Genomic DNA, 13,219 nt, shown 5'->3' with positions numbered 1-13,219 from the left:
TCTGACACTTCATTGATCAAATATTTGGTATGCCAAGAACAGTCGCTGAAATTTTCAGATTTTAAAGGCCAAAGCTTGAAAACAGGAGCCAGAATAACTTGTGCCTTGTTCTAGGGGTTCCTAGACCAATACCAGCAAGTTCTCTCTGTCACACACACTGCCACTTGGTATGGTTCAAGGAATGACAAGTGGCAAGGTGTGCCAGTAAGAAGAACCCTGGACGTAGTGGCCATTGGTTGTAGGAGAGAATGAGGCAGTGGAAAAAGAGCCCAGCATGAGACTCGATCTCAAGGTCATGAGTTCGAGCCCTGACATTGGGCAAAATATTCCTGTATAGATGGCCCTTATGGTAGGATTCAACCCTATGATTATTTATACAGTTTTGCTTTGATATCATTCACCTCTTTAATGGGTTTCTTCAGTTCTCATCCTAATTTAAGAATATTCTTAAGTGCACATTATTTCTTGATCTGACTCTTGTCCTGTACTTGTCTTGTTCTATGGAAGCTCTTTTGTTAATGGTAGAAAAGACAGTACTCCAGCAATATTCTCTTTCGTGCAAGTTATGTCTTTTCAATAAAATACGTTCAATAAAAATATCTTCCAATAAAACACTCTTCAACTGAAACCTGCCTGCTTAGATTGCTTTTTAAATGAATTCTGGGTAAACAGAAGAGAACAGAATGTTTGCCCGAGTCCCCTTGTTCTTAAAGAGTTAAACTGTGTGTGTGTGTGTGTGTGTGTGCAGCTTCAGGTAGGCTATTAGCCTTTAAGTATCTTGTCTTTGAGGATTAGCTTGGACTGTAATAGTCCATTATTGATGACTTCAATCACACTACACTAATTCTCTAAAGCAGTTGTAACATAGTGTGCTAGACCAATGATTCCCAGTTAGCTAAGAACTGCAGACCCCCTCTTTTTCAAAAGCCAAGCAATGGACCCCCTACTTTTGAAACTTTTGACATCTTTATGGTAGTTTTTGTTACATGAATGTTGCCACAGATACCATGAATGGGTTATGTGAACAACCTGGGGTCTGCAGACCACCAGTTGAGAACCACTGTGCTAGACTAATTTTCAGACTTTGGTTTTAAATGTATTTCCATCTGTGCTAGGTATGTTTATGTGTGTGTGGAAGTAAGATGTGATGTCTCATCTGCTCTGCTGTGATCTTAGGCAAATGTTTGCAACACAACTAGTACAGTACTGAAGCTGATAGTACTGTGGACCCCAAGCAAATCCCAAGCAGGTTTGCAGATTGACATGCTTCCTATGACTTATTTAGGATCAGGTAGCTGGTGCAGATCTCAGGTGTTCTCTCAGTCTGCTATGAGGTGTGCAGGCTTCACAGTTTATAGTTGTGGTGAAGCTGTGGGTGGGGTGGGGGGAATTAGCCCCACCGCTGCCCACCAAGCCTCTGACCTCAATGCTTAGCTAGATCTGAGCACCCGGTACAGGAGGCTTTTGGAAAGCAAAGTTGTGTTTCTTTTACATGAGTATGCAAACATTCAGGAATTAAGTAGTTATAATAAAAAAAGAGTGACCAAAACCCAGATAATGCAATCAGGTAACTTGCCAGACAGGAGATGAACAACACACTCAGATTTCTGTTGTAGGCCACCTTTTCTGTGATATAGGTATGGTGTATCTGGGGGGTGGTCTTGGGCTACACCCCTTCTGTGATGTATGCATGATGTTTCAGGGGGTGGTCTTGGACTCTAGGGCGGGCAATTTTAAATGTCTACATAAGGGCTTGCACACATGACTCTGGGTCCTCCTCCTCTCTCCTGCGTGTGGGGGAGCACCCTGTTGCAACAATCAATAAAGATCAGGCTTACTAGCTGCTTTGCTTCTCAATATTCTCTGGTTGGTCTCTGTTATTTTCTCCTATGGATAGAGAACCTACAAAAGGACTCTATATGGGCTCTTGTGTACCCCATAAGGGAAAGGGAGCAGTTTTTTTTTTACTTATATCAGTACTTAGGAAGGTGGTCTTTTCGCTTTGACATGCTTCCATGGAGACACTTGTGCTGTGTGCTTTTCGGCTTGTTCTAATTTGATGCAATGTGTGAACCTTGGGGGTGCATAAAAATCTATAGCCTAATGCTTTGTTTTCTCATCAATACTAATTCAATACTCACATATTGCTCACTTATTTGCAGTATTATGCCCATGTACCTCCAGGAGTTTCTTGTTTTGCTTATTGACCACGTTGCAGAATATTGATCACCTCCACTTTTCCTCCAGTCATATTCACCAACTTACTCTCTTGTTACCTCCTTGGGCTGTTGGCCATAATCTAAAATTTTATTGGAAAATAAAGATTTGTGTAATTCCCCTGTGAAGCTATAAAAAGTTTTTCCGTCTATGTTGGAAATTTGGGAGCAAGAATGAAAATTACTTCCTCCACTGTGAAATGTCTGCAGTGGCTTAATACAGCGTTTCTCAACCGCTGTTACCCGGCACACTACTGTGCCGCGGGACGCTGGCTGGTGTGCCGTGACGTGAGAAGGGCGATTTTGCAGCATCGTGGTCCCCTTTCGCTCTAGCTGCAGGAAGCTGGCCAGAGCCTCCCCTTTTTTTTTGCAAATAAATTTTGGGAGGGAGACCGAGGGAAAGCCGCCCGCTTCTCTCTCACGCCGCTTTACGGCTGCTGAAAACCCCCCGAGAGAGAGCAGCGCCGCCGTACAGCGCCCAGGCTCCCTCCTCTCCCAAGGTAAAGGGATCCGATGCCGAGAGTGGGAGGGGGGAGAGGGGGCGGGGGGAAGGAGGAGCGCAGGCGAGAGCTGGTGGGCAGAAAAGTTGGCCAAGTCGCGGCAAGGCGAGGCAGGCGCGCGGGGCGCGCACGCAGGTAGCGGCTCGCGAACTGCGAGGCGCCAACCCGGCAGCAGAGAGCTAGAGCGCGCGAGGAGGGAGCGCGCGCAGGCGCCGCCGCCGCCGCTCTTCCAGCCCAGCTGCCATTCTCCCAACACTAAGCGCTCCCCTCTCCCCTCCTTCCTTTTATCCCACACCCCCATCTTTGCCTCGCTTTCTCCCGCCCTGCCCGTGGCCGCAATGAGCTTGACCCGCCGGAAAGCAATATTTGGCAAGTGTTTCTTACAGTCATAATTATAATATAGGGCGGCAAAGAGTTAATTTTTAAAACTTTTTTAATGGTGGTGTGCCTCGTGATTTTTTTCATGGAACAAGTGTGCCGTGGCCCAAAAAAGGTTGAGAAACACTGGCTTAATAGTTGCTTTTTCTCTGCTAATCGTTTCTTAGTCCCTTCCTTCCTTCCTTCCTTCCTTGCTTCCTTCCTTCCTTGCTTCCTTGCTTCCTTGCTTCCCGGCTTCCTTTCACACAGCATAGCTTTCTGCATTCGTTTGAAATACTACATTCGAACGAAGACTGCAGATTCCTAGTCTGTCTTTTGTATCGGCATTTCCCATTCCAATACAGGCTTTGCATATAGTTATATTTATTTAAATACATATTAACCACACTTCCATAGAAAAATAGCAAGGTGGTGTACAGCATGAAAATGCAATACTAAAACAATTACATCATTAAAAGCATTGATATCCTATCAGTAAAACTGGTTGGTAAAAAAATTCAAGTGCCAAAGGCCTGTATGAAGAGTTAATTGTGAAAAATAAGGTTAAAAGACGCAGGGATTACTTCTGCCAGACTTCTCTGGCAAGGAGTTGCACAGGGCAGGGCCTGCCACACTTCCCTGGTGAAGGCTGAATGAATCGCAGGGGCATGGGAGACCACCAAAAGTGTCCCATCAGAAGATTTTGGTGTTCAAGGTGGAACATAAGGAACCTGTTGATCCTTAAGGGACTTAGGTCCCAAGTTGTTGAGTTCTCAGTGCCTGGTTTTTGTAGCCTAACCTAGGGTGGAAGTTATATATCTCATTACTGTGGTCATAAATGGGAACAGTGGCATTCGGTGGCAAGTGGAGGATTTTGGAATTGGAAGGAAGGCTATAACGAGGAAGCATATTTGCTGCATCCTACTTTATTAGCGTTGTCCACAACGTGACAATAGCATGCAACACTTAAGGCAAGGCTAGGGGAGCTGTGGCCCTCCAATTGTTGTTATTGGTGTCCAGCCTTAGCCAGTATGACCAGTGGTCATGGATTATGTGAGTTGTGGGTCAACAATATCCAGAGGGCCACAGGTTCCCCCATACTAGGCTCACACAAACCTCTTCATTTTTCTATGTTTTTGCACACACCATCCTGTCTGCTCAGTGCATAACAGCCATCCCCACCCCACTTCAAGGATCATGTTTACCAAATCACTAGCTGTATTACCCTTACTAGAACTTCAGAAGGAAAAAAAAAGTGCATTTGAATGCAGGCAGAGTGCATTTTCTTTATTACAAAATAGCCAAGCCCTCCACCCCACATCAACAGTATTCATATATTGCTGTTCTGAATGAGTATAATAATCCCTTTTACCATTATTTCAGTAACCTACTGTTAAATATACATTGAAAATGGTGGTTAAGTGGTTGATACCTATAGCTGGTACAAAAATGGAGCAAGCTATGGTTGTGTTTTAAGAACATCCAAAAAATAACATAAAAACGCAGTGATTTTATCAGGATGAAAGTTCACGCTATGATCTGTCAGCTTTTGAATTAGAAAGCTTTTCCTTCAGACTGGTTGCAATTAGAAATGGAGAAAATAGATATTTCTGGAAGAGGGCACAGAATTTAGCCCAGTCTGCAATCTGTTCGACTGTTAAGATGACAGGAGAAAAAGGTTCCCCCTCGACTAATTAAGAACAGTGTCCTATTTATTTATAACATTTCTATTCATCTTTTTGCCAGAGTTGCTCTTCAAAATTGTGCAGTAAAAACATCCTAATAAAATTTAAACAGTGCAATATGACTTGAATTAAAAGTCTCGCATTGTTGTTGCATTGAGGGTAGATAAGCAAATCTCAAGCATGATTCTGTGCATGCCAACTCAAAAGTAAGCCAAATGATTTCAATAAGCAGTCCTTTACTCCAAGTGTGTATTTACCAAAGATCCAATTTTGGAAATACATCAATGCTTTAAATCACATCATCATCATCATCATCATCATCATCATCATCATCATCATCATTTTGACAAAGTAATAATAATAATAATAAAATGTGCACCCCACCCACGAGACCATTCCATTGTAACTATCCAATCCCAAAATTTCAACACCTCTTGCGATGCTTTGACCCTTTCCATTTAAACAGTACAAATTCTACAAACACATTCCATATCTCCTCAAAATAATTTTTCCTGCATATTCCCCATCTTACCTTAATGGCACATGTTAATCTATCATTAACAGCTTATATCCCACACCTCTTTATACCATTCTTCCATTTTATATTCTGTTTGCCCCTTCCACTTCCTAGCTATAATAATTTGTGCAGCTGTCAATAAATTTGTGAACAAGTCCTTCATAGCCTATGAACCTCCCACCCCATTGTAAATTAATAATAATGCTACCTCTGGGCTTAGCATCAATGCTTTTAGCTAAATCAAGCAAAGGGTTTAATTGGGGCCAGATCTTAGAACCAGAACCTGGTTTGAAGGATGCCACGACTGAATCTCAGGTGTATAACTTCTAAACATTAGCAGGGTGGGGATTAAATATGTTCTAGTACTTTCCCATTTGGATTAAAGTAATGGGGTTTCCTGTGTGGTGTCCTCAACTCTCTTGGCGCCCACTGCCCTTCCTAATTTTTAACTTTTTAAAGAAAAATATGCCCCTTTTTTGTTTGGGGGTATTGCCAGCTTTTTTGTCTGCACAAAATCCCACTATAATTAATTGTCCCACCCCACTATAAAATGGACATTTGACAGTGATTATGACAACAGGCCCCCCAAGTTTGGGGAACTTTGCTCTAGTGTGTTATCTTTGGGGCTGCCTTTGAAGACTGTTCTAAAGCTTCAGTGAGGGTATTGGAATGACTGTATCCTACAATGCTGAAGTCTGAGATAGAGATCACAACACAGAAACATGGATCGGTGTAGTGATGCCTGAACAAAGACTCTTTAATTGCTTTTTGTTTTTTTAAATCTTTTCAGAGTGGGCACAGCCTACAGTGGAAGAGCCTCCTCTGGTTATAATCTGAATTTCGGAGAGGTAGCCTCTGCAAGCAGAGGGGAAGGGCAAAAGGAGGCCATTAATTCTTCCTCCGAGAACCTTGGCCAGACCATGCGAATTGCTGTGGCACTCCTTGATTTCACATTATTATTTTTTCCCGGACTCAACAAGGCCAGTAGATTTGGACCAGCCTTCACCACTGCCATTTGCTATTGTTTGTCGGCTTTCTGTTCCTTTTTCAAACAAACTTTCATAGCCACCTGCATACAGGGGAAAGAGTGTCAACCATAGTCAAATGGCATTGACCGCTTCCTCGTTAGCCAGTAGGGGACTTGTGCTCCCAGATTTGTTGCTGGGTCCTGGTAGGATATACCTTCTAATTGGCAATTAATTAATTTGGACACGTTTTTTTTTCTTTTTCCAGAGTGTTTGAAACTCACAGACTTTGAGGAGCTCCTGCTGTGGAACTGTTCAAGCTTGGCGCAGCCACAAATCAGGTACTTTATTTTTTAAGATCAAAGCTAATTCTTGAGCAGTCATTACAAAGTTTCCTAAAGAGTGGGGAGGCTATATTCTAATTTTTAAAGGAATGCTGTGGGTTATTTTGGGATCTTTGCATAGCCAGAAGTAGCTGTGTGGTCTATCTTTTCATTATGTGCCAGCTTGAAGCCCACCATCTAATCCACTAGTCTTCAATAGGTGGGTCAGGACCCTAACCTCTAACCCCTAGTGGGTCACGAACTGATCCAAGGTGGGTCACAACAGGAGCACTATATGGTGTAGGAGCAGATATATGGTAAAAGATAAAAATGCGTTCCCAATTGCATGTTTGGGTTATTATTAATATTATATTAAATTTGTATAACAACATAAAAAAATACAAAATGAGAACATCAAAATGAAGCAAAAACAAACCAATAACCCTCCTTTCACAAACACATTTAAAAGGCCGCATGATGTTTATTTAGCCAAAGGCATGGCTGCAGAGAAATGTTTTCACCTGGCTAAAGGGTTAAAAGGGGTAAAAGTGGGGGATCCTGATCTGAAAAGGTTGAAGACACTTGGTCTAATCCGGCCCAGAAAGAAAGTGCAAGACCATTCTAATGATGGGCCTTTGGGTCACAGCCAAGCTGCAGAATAAGATGGGTCAGTTTTTGTTTTTGTTTTTTTAAAAAAAGAGTTTTCTAATGGTCAGTGGAAGAGGCGGGGGAGAAAGAAGGGCCAGTGTGGAAAGGGGTTGAGGACATGGAAGGGGAAGCATCTCTGCAGGATATTGCAGGGGAAGATATTAATGTTTTCATCACCTGGAATGCAATTGTGCTCTTACATAACTGGTATTTGCAGAAACACTATCAAATTGAATGCGGGGGTGGCAGGGTGATGCTGAAATGCATATCCCAAGGGTCCTCTTGGTTTCTTGATTTCCGTTTTACTGCTGTATGAAATAAGGCCACCTTGCAGGCTGTTAGTGGCAGGAATTGCTCAGTTTTACAGTTCCTTGCTTTTTAGTGCTTAAATTGTCTTAATTTTATGCCTCAAGTTTATGCCTCAGCTCTCTGCATTTAATAGGTTGTGTTAGTTTTTATTCTTATTTTTTCCCCCAACCAAAATACATTGACATATTTATGAAAGGGTATATCCATTTGCTGGTCTACATTGTTTGCTGGATGCTCGAAGGGTGTGAGAGCCCAGGACTGGAATCTTAAGCTATTGTGCATTGCAGCTTATTAAATGGGAGAAAGGAGAGAGTACCCTGACTCTCACCAAGCTGCCCATCCCAATTCCAGGTTTGAAAAAAAGGCTTTCTCTCTTCTAGGAAGAATCTAGCTCATGACACCTTTGAGACCAAAGCAGACAGTTTGGTTCACTGTAGCCCCTGGCCTAGGAATGGTGGTGTCCAGGGCCAGCTCTAGGGGTAGTCTGGGTGGAGCGGGGCGCCAAGGCACCGGCCCGGGGGCGCCGGAGCGATCTCTGCACCACGGCGCCAGGGCTACTGACGTGCTTGAGACAGCCCTGGTGGTGTCATTCCTCAGCACTGAACTGGCATGTGTCTGGGTTCCAAATCTTGGGGACTTGCTATTTAAAAAGAGGTATAACATGTATGAAGTTTTGCTTTAAAAAAGCAGGTGCTATCCTATTTGTGAATGACAAATCCTTAACTTTGGGCTCCGTCTTCCCTCCGCACCTTGTAGCACACGACTTCTTTGTTAGATTCTTCTCTTATCACTCTAAAGATCTTCTGCCAACCCTGTCCCTGCAGTTGGCAGGGATCCCTGTTCAGCACTTGGCAGGGATCCAGTCATTGGTTTACGCCTGCCATGTATCCTTCCTGTCACTTGAAAAAGAAGCTTTCCTGAATGGTTGTGTGTGCTTGCACTGCTGCATTGCAACCTTGTATAAATTGTGCTTCCAGACTTGCTGCTAGCGCAGCAAATCCTTTTGTTGCCCAGGTTGTTCGTGTGCCCTTAGAGAGCATCCGCTGCCGACTAAGTGATTTCCTTTTACATACCTTCCCAGGGCGTCACGTGGATGAATTAGCTAATGTTTGTAAAGCACGCCAAACAGAAGAAAGGTCTCTGCAAGTGCTTGGCATCCTTATTACATAACATACAATTAAATCCGGCTGCACTGTACAAAGCCCACTTCATGTGAAGTGCTGTGTATTTCAAATTAATAGATTTCAGAAGAATTGTATTACATTCAATATGTTGTAAAGCAATCTGTGCCAGAGACTAGGAGATCTCCTGTGTTTTCCCCTTGTTATGTTGAATTGCTGTTAATTGCCGTATTTGCCGTATTTGCAATTTAAATTCTTATGTAACAGAAAACCTGAATTGCTAGGTGCCATACTGCCTCATGTGAAACACCCAGCTAGTACACAAAATTCTTTAAACCTCTTTTGTTTTTGCATTACACTTTCCATTTTAAAGTTCAGAATAAAGTAGTTGCTTTGGAAGACGATAATCGGGCATCCGAACAACCTGCTTGTATACAAGCATTTTGGTTTCCCTGTGAATGTCCCGGTCCTCAAACATTCTGCGCTTCAATTGGGAGAAAGCTGCACTCGTCAAGCTCAGGCGATGCTGGATTTCAGCATCAATGTCGGCCCTTGTGGAAAGGTAATGGCCCAGGTAGGAGAAGTGATCAGCACTTTCTAACCTTACACAATTGAGTTGGATTTGTGGCACTGCAGAGGGGTTGTTTTGTGCTGGTTGGTGCAGCACTTTGTTTTTTTGGATGTTGAGCAATAGGCTAAGCCAGGGGTTCCCAACAAAAATTTCTCGAGGACCCCTCATCGAGCCGCTATTGTGACAAGGACCCCCATTAATTCCTAATCCTAAAATTAAAAAGTGAGAGCCAAATTAAGAGTCTTTTTATATTTTATATTTATACGTTTTTTACAGTTACAACAGAGTACTCCATCAGTATACAGTTAGTTTTAATTTTCAGTTCTTAATGAGATGAGTTAAATCTGTCCTTTGAGTCCATTATTTCTGAAATATTAGGTTCCAAACTTGAAACTTTCACTCTGAAATCCGACCGCATGTCGAGCCGATTCCTATATTTGTTTTTCATGAAACACATGGAAGAAAATGCTTGCTCACACCGATATGTGGTTGCAAATGGAAGGATCTTTTTCATTGCCTTATCTCCAAGTTTCTTGTAGTCCTTGCGGCATACAGCAGAACTACTGCCTCTATCTAATTCTAGTTTTGCGCTAGACTCTGCTCATGCAGGAAGCGGCCAAAACAAAAAATCTGTTATCATACGAAATATATTTAATATATTTTTATTCTAATAGGATCTTGAGGACCCCTCTGGCATAGCTCGCGGACCCCTGGGGGTCCCCGGACCACCTGTTGGGAACCACTGGGCTAAGCTTTTTGTAGGCTTCCATGAAGATATTTAGGATGCTTTGGAGGTCATCCTCTGAGTGTGCACACACTACATTGTCATCAGCATATTGAAGCTTTAAGGCGGAAGTTGTGGTAACCTTACTATTTGCTTTCAGCCTGCTCATATTGAAGAGCTTTCCCTCTGTTCGATATATGATTTCTATCCCAGTGGGGAGTTTCCCTTTGACAATGTGTAGGATCATGGCAGTGAAACTAATAAATAGTGTTGGGGCGATAACACAACCCTGTTTAACACATGATCCCACAATGAATGGTTCACTTTGGTTCATATTGCAATTGTTGCTGTCATATTATTATGGGGGAGTCAAAGGATGTTCACAAAATTATCTGGGCAGTCAATTTTCAGAAGGATAGTCCACAGGGCATTATGATTTACAGTGTTGAAGGTCTTAGTCGGGTTGATAAGCGCCATATACAGGGGTTGGTTTTGCTCTCTGCATTTTTTTGAAGCTGTCGAACAGTGAAAATCATGTCACTGTCCCCCTAGAAGATTGAAAACCGCGGTTTCACGGAGGGTAGCCTCAGATATAGTTAGGAGACGGTTTGCTAAGATCCTTGCAATAATTTTGCCGGCTGCAGCTAATAAAGAGAAAGTCGCTCATAAATGCCAGTAGGGACTTCTGACAAAAGCTTCACAAGATCGTTTTTGATAGCAAAGCCTACTCCATGTATTCAACGTTCTTGTTCAGTAGACCTTTCCAGAAGAATATGTAGCCTCCTCTTTCTACCTTCAGTTGTCCCTCTCCTGCTCTTCGAGTTTCTTGAAGCACTGCAATATCAATGTTAAAATGTTGCAACTCCCTTGCAATGATGGCAGTCACTCTCAAGGCAAATCTTTAAAAAAATGTAGCATAAACACCAGCAATTGGGAAACACTGGCCTGCGAGAGTTCCGATTGGAGAACATCCTGCTCTCATCCTGGAGGGTAGTGACTAGTGGGGTGCCACAGGGTTCTGTCTTGGGCCCAGTCTTATTCAACATCTTTATCAATGACTTGGATGATGGCCTTGAGGGCATCCTGAGCAAGTTTGCAGAAGACACCAAATTGGGAGGGGTGGCTAATACCCCAGAGGACAGGATCACACTTCAAAATGACCTTAACAGATTAGACAACTGGGCCAAAGCAAACAAGATAAATTTTAACAAGGAGAAATGTAAAGTACTACACTTGGGCAAAAAAAATGAAAGGCACAAATACAGGATGGGAGACACCTGGCTTGAGAGCAGTACATGTGAAAAGGATCTAGGAGTCTTGGTAGACCACAAACTTGACATGAGTCAACAGTGTGATGCAGCAGCTAAAAAAGCCAATGCAATTCTGGGCTGCATCAATAGGAGTATAGCATCTAGATCAAGGGAAGTATTAGTACCACTGTATTCTGCTCTGGTCAGAGCTCACCTGGAGTACTGTGTCCAGTTCTGAGCACCACAGTTCAAGAAGGTTCTTTAGAACCTAGAACCTATAGGTTCCAGGAGGTATTTGGGTATATATTGAATATTTTATGCCCACAACATTGCGCCTATGTAGTGGAGGGGGCATGCAAAGTCAAATATCTAAACCTAAAAGCCTGCATCAGAGCTGAGATGGCTGCTTGTACATACACAGAGCCTCCTCTGATCAGTATTTTGCCTTTGCAGCCTAAGTTTCATTTGCCTTTGTAGCCAGAAGGAAAAGGAATTGCTCAGTGAGGATTTCACTGCTTATTGATTACTGCCCTCAAGTGAGATTGCAGGTGCCACTGTCCTGTCATTTGCTAGATATGTGTACAGAATGTGTGCTGGGCTGCCTGTTAACAGCAAGGAGGGTTGGGAAAAGGATTTGGGGGTGGGCGGGCGTACATGGTTGTTCATCCTCTTTCTAATGCTACATCTCTTTATATCTCCACAAACTGAATTGTGAGATGAGGGGCATTATCACTATCACACAAAAAGAGAAAAGCATGGCTGAGAAGCAGGAGGTTGTGATGTTTATCCTTCCTTTTTCTCCTCTTTTTCGTATGAGCACACGAAAGCTCATACCAAAATAAAAACTTAGTTGGTCTTTAAGGTGCTACTGAAGGAATTTTTTTATTTTGCTTTTTCTCCTCTGAAAGTGGTTGCAGATCCCCACTTGACATGTCTTACAACTGTTTAATAATTCAGGCTCTCTGTTTGTTTGTTTGTTTGTTTGTTTGTTTTGTTTGACCTAGGCAGCAGTGGCAGCTTGGCAAGGGGCCTGCTCTCTTTTCACTTTCCTGGCGCTGCCCATCAAACTGATGAGCCCTTTGTTGTGTCCAATAGAGAAAGCGAACTGCTCTGGACAGCCTTGAGAGCATTTAAAAGGGACCCCTGACCATTAGGTCCAGTCGTGACTGACTGTGGGGTTGCGGCGCTCATCTCGTGTTATTGGCCGAGGGAGCCGGCATACAGCTTCCAGGTCATGTGGCCAGCATGACAAAGCCGCTTCTGGTGAACCAGAGCAGCACATGGAAACGCCGTTTACCTTCCCGCTGTAATGGTACCTATTTATCTGCTTGCACTTTGAGGTGCTTTCGAACTGCTAGGTTGGCAGGAGCTGCGACCGAGCAACGGGAGCTCACCCCATCGCGGGGATTTGAACCGCCAACCTTCTGATAGGCAAGCCCTAGGCTCTGTGGTTTAACCCACAGCGCCACCCACATCCCATCGCCACCCGCTTCATTTGTTGGTTTGATTGAAATTATTTATATCTTGCTCTCCTTCCCAAAGACCCAGTTTGGCATCCCCCTATGCACATTTGTGTGTACACACACACACACACACACACACAGAGAGAGAGAGAGAGAGAGAGAGAGAGAGAGAGAGAGAGAGAGAGAGAGAGAGAGGCTGGGAGCCTCAATGAAGGTTTTACCTGGGGCAAAATACCCAGCTAGCCCCCCCCCCAAAAAAAAAATCTATGGCACTGCAGGAAGGCTCTAAAGCATGATTCCTAGAAACGTTTTAACTGCTCTCTCCACCCCCAACACTAACAGTGAAAGAGCCATAAAGACATCCTGGGAGAGGGAGTTCCAAAAGTGGGCAGCCTATAATAGTCCTCTCCCCAACCCCATTTATCTTGGTAACTATTGGGCTTCTCCTTTTATAACACATATAGCACCTGTTTGAAATAATATAGAAGTTTGTATATATGGGCTCCTGCCCAAATAATTTTACCATCTATCCTTTACGGCTAATTAGAGTATAATAATCTATTTTCTTCC

The 13,219-nt window shown here is 43.3% G+C and overlaps 1 protein-coding gene across 3 annotated transcripts in view; it reads left to right on the top strand.

The window, feature by feature from the left end:
- The window catches only part of TSPAN4 (tetraspanin 4), a 522,690-nt gene that overhangs the window by 182,911 nt on the left and 326,560 nt on the right, over nt 1–13,219 (top strand). For all 3 annotated transcript variants that reach the window (XM_035121894.2, XM_035121932.2, XM_035121904.2), the window contains one exon: nt 6,509–6,581. The gene's annotated coding sequence lies outside the window, so the exon portion shown is untranslated. The remainder of the gene's footprint in view (nt 1–6,508; nt 6,582–13,219) is intronic.

The sequence above is a fragment of the Zootoca vivipara genome, chromosome 1 (assembly GCF_963506605.1).
Source record: "Zootoca vivipara chromosome 1, rZooViv1.1, whole genome shotgun sequence".
In the NCBI taxonomy this organism is placed as follows: Eukaryota; Metazoa; Chordata; class Lepidosauria; order Squamata; family Lacertidae; genus Zootoca; species Zootoca vivipara.
Note: the sequence above shows the minus strand (reverse complement) of the source record. Positions and strands in the feature narration are given on the sequence as shown.